The sequence below is a fragment of the Acinonyx jubatus genome, chromosome F2 (genome assembly GCF_027475565.1).
Source record: "Acinonyx jubatus isolate Ajub_Pintada_27869175 chromosome F2, VMU_Ajub_asm_v1.0, whole genome shotgun sequence".
Lineage (NCBI taxonomy): Eukaryota > Metazoa > Chordata > Mammalia > Carnivora > Felidae > Acinonyx > Acinonyx jubatus.
The window spans coordinates 64,201,527-64,212,977 of NC_069394.1; positions in this window are offsets into that span (position 1 = coordinate 64,201,527).

Below are 11,451 nucleotides of genomic sequence, written 5' to 3' on the forward strand. Positions count from 1 at the left end.
AAGCTCCAAATTCTCTTGACAAGGTCTTCAGATTATTCTTAGGCGCAGGAATATTTGAGAGCCACCATTCTAAGGAATTATAATTGAGTGAAAGAGAGTGTTACAAATATAAGTGATGTATTAAAAGGAAAACTGCAAGGCATGCTTTGCTAAAAACAGAAAAAGTGCAAGGAAGCTAGCAGAAAAACATTCAAGTGTGCAGATGCAGGTGTCTCTCAGAAGTGCCTATGTAGAAATTATTATGATATTAGCAGTTTCTGCTCATTCTTCTGTTCCTCAGTCTACTCCTCAACATCATTTGTAATTAATGAACAGCTTCAGAACACTATATAGTGCCTTCTGCCAGGCAGCTCTCAGTATCTTCTGTAGCCCTGGCAGGAGTTCTTAATTCCTTATCAAAGACCTAAGAGCATAAGAAAACAGGGCCAGAGGATCTGGAAACCTTCACTTTGATGGTAAATAAGGTCTTTCATGAACTCTGAATGTGTTGTAACCCTCCCTGCTTCCTCAATTGAAACTTTAAGCTCTGCCTGCCAGGAAGAGGGAAGCAACAACAAAAATGATGGACAGGATCCAGTTTTTTCCTGAAATGCTAATGAGGTTGAAGCATCCAATAAAAAGGAGATGGTAGAAAAGGAGATAGTGGGAAAAGGCTAAGTAGTAAACTGGCTCAGCCATTAAATTTATTTCCTATGCATGAACTTGGTGTGGTTAGAGTCTATTATCATTCAGAGGCCAAAGCACCATGCACAGTAGGTTTTCTTTGATCAGGCCTAGAGAATAACAACTCCTGGACAGAGAATCCAAGGTGGTCTCTTTACAAAAAGAGAGTTCCCTTATAGATATCAATATCTATATACATTGTATATAACTTGTATTCCTTATAGAGATCATTGTAGCTTCCCTACCATTCCAATATTAGTATTTGCCCAGGTAAGGTAATAAATCAAATTGGATGTGGAAGTCATTGAAAGACAATAGCACTGGACAAGAAGGAAGGAAGGAAGGAAGGAAGGAAGGAAGGAAGGAAGGAAGGAAGGAAGGAAGGAAGGAAGGAAAAGAAAGAGAGAGAGAGAAAGAAAAAGAAAGAAAGAAGGAAAGAATAAGGAAGGGAGGAAGAGGAGAAAGATTGCTTGATTGCATGGCCTTAGAGAATTCTAAGATTCAGACTGTTTTTTATTTGATTCTGGCATTTCCTTCACTACTCTGGCCTAAAGTAGATGATTCTAGATTATATTAGTATAAAAATATTATAGATACATTGGAGCTGTATAAAGCACAATACAAGTCTTAGATAAGAGGTCATTCTAGAAATACTTCTTAATTTCATTATGTTGTAGTTATAACAAGCATAGTATGTACTGGAGTACATAATTATTTGTATCACACCAATTCAAAGATTTTAGAATGTGTATTACCTAAAAGGACAAAATACAATTTCATAGCTATACTTTAATTTTATATACAGTGTTTATGGCATAGCAAACTAAATAAATGTTTGAATAGGATTATTTTAGGAAGACTGTAAAGTTCTTAAAGATGTGGGCACTAGCTTGATCAACTCCAAATCGTCCTCATGGCCATAATCTAACATGAAATGGATAATCGCTTTCCTCATTATGGAAACTTAACCTACAACCATCCCTGTAAAATAAACAGCTGGGTTTTGTCTGTGATTAGTCTCAGAAGAATGTCATCTTTGCATTGTGCCATCTGCCCGCTTAGCCTTTCCTTCCTTTAAAAATCCTCTCCAACCTCACATATCTCTCCTCCATATAAAAACTTCTACCTGGTTGTTGTCTCCTATATTAACATCCTCTAATGTGTTCTCTAGGGTTAGCATTCTAATGTGTGTGTGTGTGTGTGTGTGTGTGTGTGTGTGTGTGTGTGTGTATTATTTGATTATTATCAATATCTAATATCTATATGTAATATAGATAATTTATAAAAATTATATATGTTTATGTCATTGCCTGCTTGTCTTAGCCTGGTTTCCTCTGAAAGCAGAGACCAAACTTAATGTGAAGACAGTATATATGGTAATGTGATCCTAGGCAGGAGGAGTGAGGAAAAGAAAGAATGGAAAAGAGAAAGAGGGAAAACCAATACAAGAATGCATAATAGAGTCGACCATCCCATGAGAAGCTAGATGCGCTGTTCTACAGGACCTTCTGAGTAGTCTTATGAAATAAATACATCTCAGAACTGTCCTGGGGGAAGAAAGAGGGAAGCACTTACGCATCATTTCCTATTCCCAGTTGGTCAAGGATTGCCCCATTAGGCATTCATGGGACCCTGTATTTGCATATTACCCATACATGAGTGATTAGAGGTTTTCGGGGATAAGATTTGGAGTCAGGAAGCAAGAAAGGTAATTGTTCCTGTATTAAGTTGCTCTGAGCATTTGAGGAACAGCATCCATGGTCATCAAGAGTAAGAGAAGATGTCAAGAGAGTTTTTCCTGGAATACAAGAGGGGTTTGATTCTGCTTCAAACCCTTCATGATAAGGGCAAATACATTTATGACCCAACCCCTCTGGCTTCATTTCATGCCATTCCCTCCTTTGCAGATGAACCCCAGCCACATGGGAATATGTTCAGAATTCTCACAATGCCAAGCTCTGTAGCATAGTCCTTTTTCCCTATGACAGCATCAGTTACACTTTATTCTAATTGCTAGATCAATTGATAGAATTCTTTTTTTTTTATTTTTTTGATGTTTATTTATTTTTGAAGGAGAGCGTGAGGGGGGAGGGGCAGAGAGAGAGGGAGACACAGAACCCGAAGCAGGCTCCAGTCTCTGAGCTGTCAGCACAGAGCCCCACTCAGGGCTTGAACCCGCAAACCATGAGATCATGACCTGGGCCGAAGTCGGAGGCTTAACTGACTGAGCCACCCAGGCGCCCCTCAATTGATAGAATTCTTTCCCAGACCACAGTGTCTTGAAGGAAAAGACTGTTATCTATGTGGCTCTAGAGCCTCTCCAGAATCTGGCATGCAGTTGTAGCTAAATGGATATTTGTTGATTGAATGAATGAATGAATGAATGAATGAATGAAATGCACTGGAACTCTGTTGGCCTCCCAGAGTTTAATCATTCTATCTCTAAATGAAGATAGGTCTTTGTTTAGACTTGTTTACTGAAAACAGATTGTATAATGTATTAGGCTAGAGAATTCCCATAAATCCCCTTATTTCTACCTCCCCAACTCAGTTTCTCCTATTGTTAGTATCTTGCATTAGTGTGGTACATTTGTTACAATTAATCAGCCTGTATGTATGCATTATTAATAATGAACGTCTATTCCATACATTAGAACCCACTCCTTGTGTTGCACTTTCTATGGGTTTTAACAAATGTACGACATATATCCACCATTACAGTATCATATAAAATAGTTTCTAAAAGTCCCCTGTACTCCATGTATTTGTCTCTTTTTCCCTTCCCCCAAGACCCTGGAAGTCCTTTTTACTCTCTCTATAATTTTGTCTTTTACAGACTGTCATATAGTTGGAATCATACATTATGAGTCTTTTCAGATAGACTTCTTCCACTTAGCAATCTGCATTTAAGTATTCTCCGTGCCTTTTCATGGCTTGAGAGCTCATTTCTTTTGATCACTGAGTAAAATCCCAGGATCAAGATGTACCTACCATTTTATCAACTTACCTGTTGAAGGATGTCTTGATTGCTTCCAGGTTTTGGCAATTAGGAATAAAACTGCTGTAAACATTAGTGTGCAAGTTTTGTATGGACATGAGGTTTCAACTCATTTGTGTAAATAACAAGGAGCACAATCGCTGGATCATATGATGAGAGTATATTTAGTTTTTGTAAGAAACTGCCAAACTGTTTCAAAGTGACAGTCATTTTTCATTCCCACCAGCAGTGAATGAGTGTCTGTATTGCTTCCACATCCTCATCAGCCTTTGGTGGTATCAGGACTTTGGAATTTGGCCATTCTAATTGGTATATAGTGGCATTGTGTTATTTTATAATTTCCTAGTTATAAAATAAATATAAGGCTGAATATCTTTTTATATGCTTACATGTCATCTGTATATCTTTTTTATAATGTGTCTGTTAAAGTCTTTGGCCCGGTTTTTAATTAGGTTGTTTTCTTATTATTGAGCTTTAAGAGCTATTTGTATATTTTATACAATAATCCTTTTATCAAGGTATGCCTTTTGCAAATATTTACTCCCAGTCTGTGGTTTCTCTTTTTATTCTTTTGACATTGTCTTTTTGCAAAGAAGATGGCTTTGATTTTAATGAAGTCCAAACTATCAAGTTTTTCTTTCATGCATCAGATTTTTGATGCTCTATGTTAAAATGTTTGGATTTATCATTGCCAAACCCAAAGTCACCCATATTTTCTCTTATGTTGTCTTCTCAAAGTTTTATGTTTTGCATTTTACATTCAAGTCTATGATCCATGAGTTAATTTTTGTGAAAGATGTAAGGTCTGTGTCTAGATTTGGTTTTTGTTTTGTTTGGTTTTGGTTTTTGGTTTTTTGGTTTTCTGGGGTTTTTTTTGTTTTGTTTTGTTTTGTTTTTGCATGTGGATGTCCAGTTGTTCCGCATGATTTGTTGAAAAGATTGTCCTTTCTCTATTAAATTGCCTTTGCTCCTTTTTAAAAGATCAGTTGATTACATTTGCATGGGTCTTTTTCTGGGCTCTCTATTCTCTTACTTTGATCTATTTGTCTGTCCTTTCCTCAGTACCACATAATATTGATTACCCTAGATTTATACTATGTCTTGAAGTTAGTCCTCTTGACTTTGGTCTTCTCCTTCAATATTGAATTGGCTATTCTGGGTCTTTTCCCTCTCTGTGTCAAACTCAGAATCATTTTTTCAATATTCACAAATTAACTTGCTAAGATTGTGATTGAAATTACATTGAGTCTATACATCAAGTTGGGAAGAAGTGACATCTTCACAATATTTAGTGTTTCTACCCATGTACATGGAATATCTCTTCATTTATTTGGATTTTCATTGATTTCTTTCATCAGAGCTTTTAAATGTTTCTCATATAGATATTACACATGCTTTGTTAGAGTTACACCTAAGTATAATTTTTAGTACTAAAAATACGAATAAAGCTGCTATAAGCATTGGGGTGCAGGGTTTTGTGTGGACATAAGGTTTGCCAAATAAATGGTCTTGTGTTTTTTATTTCAAATTCTAATTGTTCATTGCTAGTATAGAAGAAAGCAATTAGCTCTTTATATATTAGCCCAGTATCCTGCCAACTTGCTATAGTCACTTATCAGTTTCAGATTTTTATTGTTACTGTTTGCATTTCTACATAGACAATTATGTCATCTTTCAACAAGGACAGTTTTATTTCTTCCTTCCTAATTTGTATACTTTTTATTTCCTTCTCTTGTTTTATTGCATTAGCTAGGAATTCCAATACAAAGTAGAATAGAAGTGGTGAGAGCAGAGATCCTTGCCTTATTCCCGATCTCACTGAGAAAGCCTCTAGTTGCTCACCATTAAGTATGATGCTAGCTGTAGATTTCCCTACATGTTCTTTATCAAGTGAGAAAAGGTGTATCCGTTTTTTATAATGATTTTAATTCTTATATTGATAACATCCATACAAATAAGGAACACACTTAAATTAGTTTTTCCTGTTTTAGAAAATTTATACGATGTCTCTTGACCACCCACTATATTACGTGAGACTATTAACAATTCTTTCTTTCTCTGACTCTCCAGCTTCTAACTTTAAGCCATATCTTTAGTTTTGATCGTCAAGGTTGATAATATTTATCTTGTGTAACTGAATTTAAAACATCCATGTTTCTCTTTAAAAATGTAAAATCAGGGGCATCTGGGTGGCTCAGTTGGTTGAGCATTCAACTTCATCTCAGGTCATGATCTCAACGATTCGTGACTTCAAGCCCCACATCAGGCTTTCTGCTGTTAGCACAGCGCCAGCTTCAGATTCGCTGTCCCCCCTCATTCTTACCCTCCCCCACTCACACTCTCTCAAAAATAAATATTTATTTTTTTTAATAAATAAACATTTATAAAAACTTAAAATTAATAAATAAATTGTATATTATATGACTATTTAAATAATGCAGACATAAGTAATGTGATAAAATTGTACTTCATTCTCTTTAGGTCCAAATTCAAAACCCTCAGCACACTCAGGGACCGCTTCTAGGTTAAATGGATTCTGTTTCATAACACGCCATCAATTGCTAAAAAACATGCATGACATTTCCTGGTTTCCATCATACCTGAACCATGACTTTATTACACAGTGTCTTAGGATTTTGGTTTTATTTTCATTTTTGGTGGAGACTAATTTTTTTGTGAAAAGAAGAAATGTATCCTTTTTTTTTTTTTTTTCACAAAGTCAAACATTCTCCAGCCCCTTAGGTACTATCTATTGCTTTCTTTTGTTTTTATTCTGCTCTTCATTTTTCATGGAGCCCTCTGATTTCATTCCCAGTCTGGACCGATTGCTTAATTATCTGATCAAAAACGTGATCCTGGGATTGTTTTTCCAAGGCTTTCAGTTGAATTCCACCAACTCTCCTTTCAGAATCTTCTTTCTTGGTATATTCATTTTCTAGGGCTGCCATAACAAAGTATTAATATCTCACAGTTCTGGAACCTGGAAGTCCAAGATCAAGATGTCAAAAGGTTGGTTTCTTCTGAGGTCTATGAGGGAGAATCTGGTCATGCCTCTGTCATATTGTTGGGTAACCTCAGACATTCCTTAGCTTAGAGATGATGTTCTCCTTGTCTTCACATTATTTTACCTCTATGCATGTCTGTGTTCAAATTACCCCCTTTTAGAAGGACATAGTCATATTGGATTAGGGTCTACCCTAATGACCTCATCTTAATTTGATCATCTGAAAAAAAACTTTGTTTCTGAAGAAGGTCACATTCATAGGTACTGGGGATAAGAACTACAAAATCCTTTGAGGACACACAATTCAAATGACAATACTTGATATTACACTCATTTTGCTGGATTATATCTCAAGTGACTTCCTTAGGGTGCATGAGATGCAAATTATCTGAATTCTAGAATGCCTAAAATATAATTATTTTGCCTTGATGCATTATCAATAATTTCATTGTATAAGAATGCTGGGTTTGGGATGCCTGGGTGGCTCAGTTGGTTGAGCATATGACTCTTGATTTTGGCTCAGGTCATGATCCCACAGTCATGGGATAAGCCCCACATTGGGCTCCATGCTGAGCATTGAGCTTGTTTAGGATTCTCTCTCTCACTCTCCCTCTGTCCCCTCCCCTGCTTGTGCTCTCTTTCTCTCTAAAATAAAATTTTATAAAATGCTAGGTTCAGAATTATTACCTATTAGAATTGTGAGTACCATTGCTCATTTTTTCTCTTACCAATATGTTAGTGATTAGAAGTCCAATGCTACTTTGATTCTCTGTCCTTTTTGATGGTGTGTTTTATCTATCTGAAATTTTTTAGCAAGTGTCTTTCTTTTGTTTTCTGACAAAGATTTCAGTCATGTTTTTACATGTGGATCTTCTTTTAACTATTTGCTAGGAACTTAGTAGACTCAAACACAAAAGTAGTATCTTCTGACCTCTGGGAAAGTTTTTTTTTGTATTATTTTTTAAAATTTCTTTGCCTTTGTTATCATGTGCCCATTTTTTTGGAAACCCTGTTAGTTGAGTTTGATCTCTTAGAATTATACTCCATATATCTTATCTTTTTCAAGTGTTCAATCTCCTTGTTTTGTTGTTGTTGCCTTTGTCTTGTTCAATCTCTGTTGATTTTTTTCTTTATGTTGTGAGAGACCTACTCACTTTATATTCTAACCTTTATTTTTTTTTTCAAATGTTTATTTATTTTTGAGAGAGAGAGAGAGCACGAGCAGGGGAGGGGGAGAGAGAGCAGGGAGCAGAGGATCTGAAGCAGGCTTCAAGCTCTGAGATGTCAGCACAGAGCCCAACACAGGGCTCGAACCCATGAACCACAAGATCATGATCTGAGCTGAAGCCAGACGCTTAACCAGCTGAGCCACCCAGGTGCCCCTATTCTAACCCTTCTTTAATTTGTCACTTGGCATATGATTATATACATGATAATTGTTCTAATTTGTTCCTTGTTGTTCCTTTCTGTAGCATTCTGTTCTTGTACTCTGAGGATACTACCTTCTCAAATCTTTCTCTGAAGTTTCTTTGTTTCTTCTAGAGACATTTTTTCTGTTGGTTTTTTATCTTGTCCTTCCCTTTGTCCTTTTGTGATGTTGATAGAGTATTCATTCTATTTAAAAAGGGAATGGGATTGTTTCTCTCTGTAACAAAGGATGTGTTTCCTCTTTTGTTGTATGTGGGTCTGTTTTCCTGCCTAATCTCTCATTAAGAGATCTTTGCTGGGAATATTATGTAGGTGTTCAGGACTTGTCTAAATGAAATGAAGCTTTAATGGGAGCAGGCAGGTACCAGGTCTCTAGCTGTGGAAGTTCCAACTGCCAAAATAAGAGAACTTCTCTCTGATGCTGGCACCAAGAGTTCTAATTCTGCCTGTGCAGATACTTACATCTTATTAGAGAAGAATCCTTAGGTATTTTTAGTCTGAGGTTGATGCTTGATTTTTACACTAAGCATCAGAAAACACAGAGAAGGAAAGCAAAAAAAAAAAAAAAAGTGTATCAGGAAGAAAGAAGTGTTGCTATGCAGATAGCCTTCTCGGATAACCCATTCTTCTCACTCATGTTGCCTTTACATCTTCTAGCTCTCCTCTAGGTCAGTCTTTTGCAGCTATTCTGCTCTCTACCTGCCTCACTCTTTTACTTGTCAAAATGCTTCCATCCTCTTTTTATCCTTCAGAAATGTGTTGAAATCTCTCTCCTGCTCATGTTTCTGTTTCATTATCTTTGTGGCAATGAGTGTTTTCTTTTACTGTTATCTAATGATAGTAGGAAGGTTGAAAAAATTAAGGAAAAATACACATCCTCAGCCTATTATCTTATACAATCTTTAAATAGAAATTTCGAAGTCTGTGTAACACAGTTGCCAGTGGAACATTTAAATAAAAAGGTCTATATTATCAAAAAGAAAGGGCTAGCGGTATCTTCATATCTTGATTAATGACTTGCGCATACACTAAAATAAGGGAACACACACAGAGATGTGATAGAACAAATAGCCAGTTGTAAAGGAAAGTTATAAAAACTGGAATACACTAGATGGAGGAATCCACATAAATTTTTAAGGTAATACTAGATACTAGGTTACAAAACATGCTGTAACTTTCATGGCATAACTAGCCTCATTCAACCATTGTGGGTAGATAATGCCCCTTAATGAATTATGACCCCTTGTATCCACATCATTTAGTAATTTGACAATTTCTTTGCCCTCATTAAGAGGTAGAGTCTTTTTCCCCCAACTACCTTAAATCTTAGCTGACCTTATGAATTGCTCTTTCCACCAGAATGTGATAGAAGTGATGATATATAAGTTCCAGAGATTAAACCTTAATAGAACTTGTAACTTCCACTCTTGCCTTCTTGAAAACCTGAGACCATCATCTAGACAAAAGCCCAGAGTAGCCTACAGTAGAATAGGAAGCCATATGGAGGAAAACCAAAGCATCTTGTCAACCAACAGTCATCACCAGTTGTCAGACATGAGAGTAATACCATCTGGGACTCGCCCAACCCCAGTGAGCTGTCACTGAGCTGAGTGAGCTCAGGCAAGACCAGAAGAAGAAACACTCACATGGTCTATTCACAAAATTAAGAAAATAATAAATCATTGGTGTTTTAAGACATTAAATTTTGGAGTGTTTTTCTTTCTTGAGCAATGGATTACTGAAACCACATCTAACAGAAGTTTTGGGCTTTGTCTCTAATTGGGCCATTTTTTTTAAGTTTATTTTTTTCTTTTGAGAGAGAGAGAGTACAAGTGGGGCACAGGAAGAGAGAGAAAGGGAGAGAGACAGGGAGAGGGAGAGAATCCCAAGCAGGCTGCACACTGTCAGTGCAGAGCTTGATGTGGGGCTCGAACTCACAAACTGAGATCATGACCTGAACTGAAGTCGGACACTTAACTGACTGAGCCACTCAGGTGCCCCTCTAATTGGACAATTTAAATGGCACAAATTCATTCCTTCAACAATCGTTGTAGGTAAAGGAACTCTGTGCACAGATTGGCTTAGGTATGATTTTTTGCTTTTCCTTGAACTAGTTTTTATAGCAAGAAATTGTCATGATTGGCTTAGGTCAAACCAGATCCTATCCCTAACGCTGAGGGTGAGTTCAATCTCAGTCAAGCCAATGGAGAAGGAGTGGAATGGATTCTACAGAGGCAGTTACAATGTCTATGATAGGTATGAGGAGGCTAGTAACTGACGATATAAAAATTTCTGTTTATGATCTTTATTCATTGTTGTGTCTCTTGAAGCCAACATTGTCACCATGGAAACTTCTGCCACCCTTGCCCAACTTGCCACCATTAGAACTGCCACCTCTGAGTCTGCTTAATAGCTGCTGCCATTACTTCATGCCATTGCTGCCAACATTATAAAGCTGTTCCACAGCTTGGGTGATCATGGTTTTCAGCATGAGCCGCAACCAGTGCCAAAGTGCTGGACTGCTTTCCAGCCTAAACTGAACTGAGAACAGTGCATAGCAAGGATCTAACCAAAAAGATAAAGTTGGAAAGACAAAGGACATGAGGCAGACATAAAAGACAAAATGGGGGAGAGGAAGAGAATATCTGGTTCCACCTTGGTTGCAAAGGTACGGGACTCATAGATGGTCTGGAAAAGGCTGCATATCACTTCTATTAGAAGTGCTGCAGCTTTGGGGCACCTGGGTGGCTCATTCAGTTAAGCATCTGACTTTGGCTCAGGTCATGATCTTGCAGTTCATGAGTTTGAGTCCCGCATCGGGCTCTGTGCTGACAGCTCAGAGCCTGGAGCCTGCTTTGGATTCTGTGTCTCCATCTCTCTCTCTCTCTCTCTCTCTCTCTCTGCCTCTCCTCTACTCATGTTCTCTCTCTCTCTCTCTCTCTCTCTCTCTCTCTCTCTCAAAAATAAATAAACATTAAAAAAAATTTTTTTTAAAAGTGCAGCAGCTTTAGGGTTGGCAAAAACAGCTTTGACTGCAGAATCAGCTGCAAAGGAGAGAAAAGTTGATGCCCAGTGGAGGAGCCAGAGTTTTAGGAAGTACTCTGAGTCCCAGGACACTCACCACAGCTGCCTGCCTTCGGTCACACATCTGGAGAGCCTCTCTCTCTGAAGAGAGGCTCTTCACCTCCAGGATCTCATTCATACATGCCCTCAACAGTTGCCAGAGAGGATTTTCTCACTTGAACAACAGCTAAGCCCTGGGAGGCTCTCTACATTCCCACTTCCTGGGTTTGGCTGCTGCAAAAGTGCTCTGCAGCTGTGGCCCAGCTCAGGTTGCCATGTGCATCTCCTGGATGAG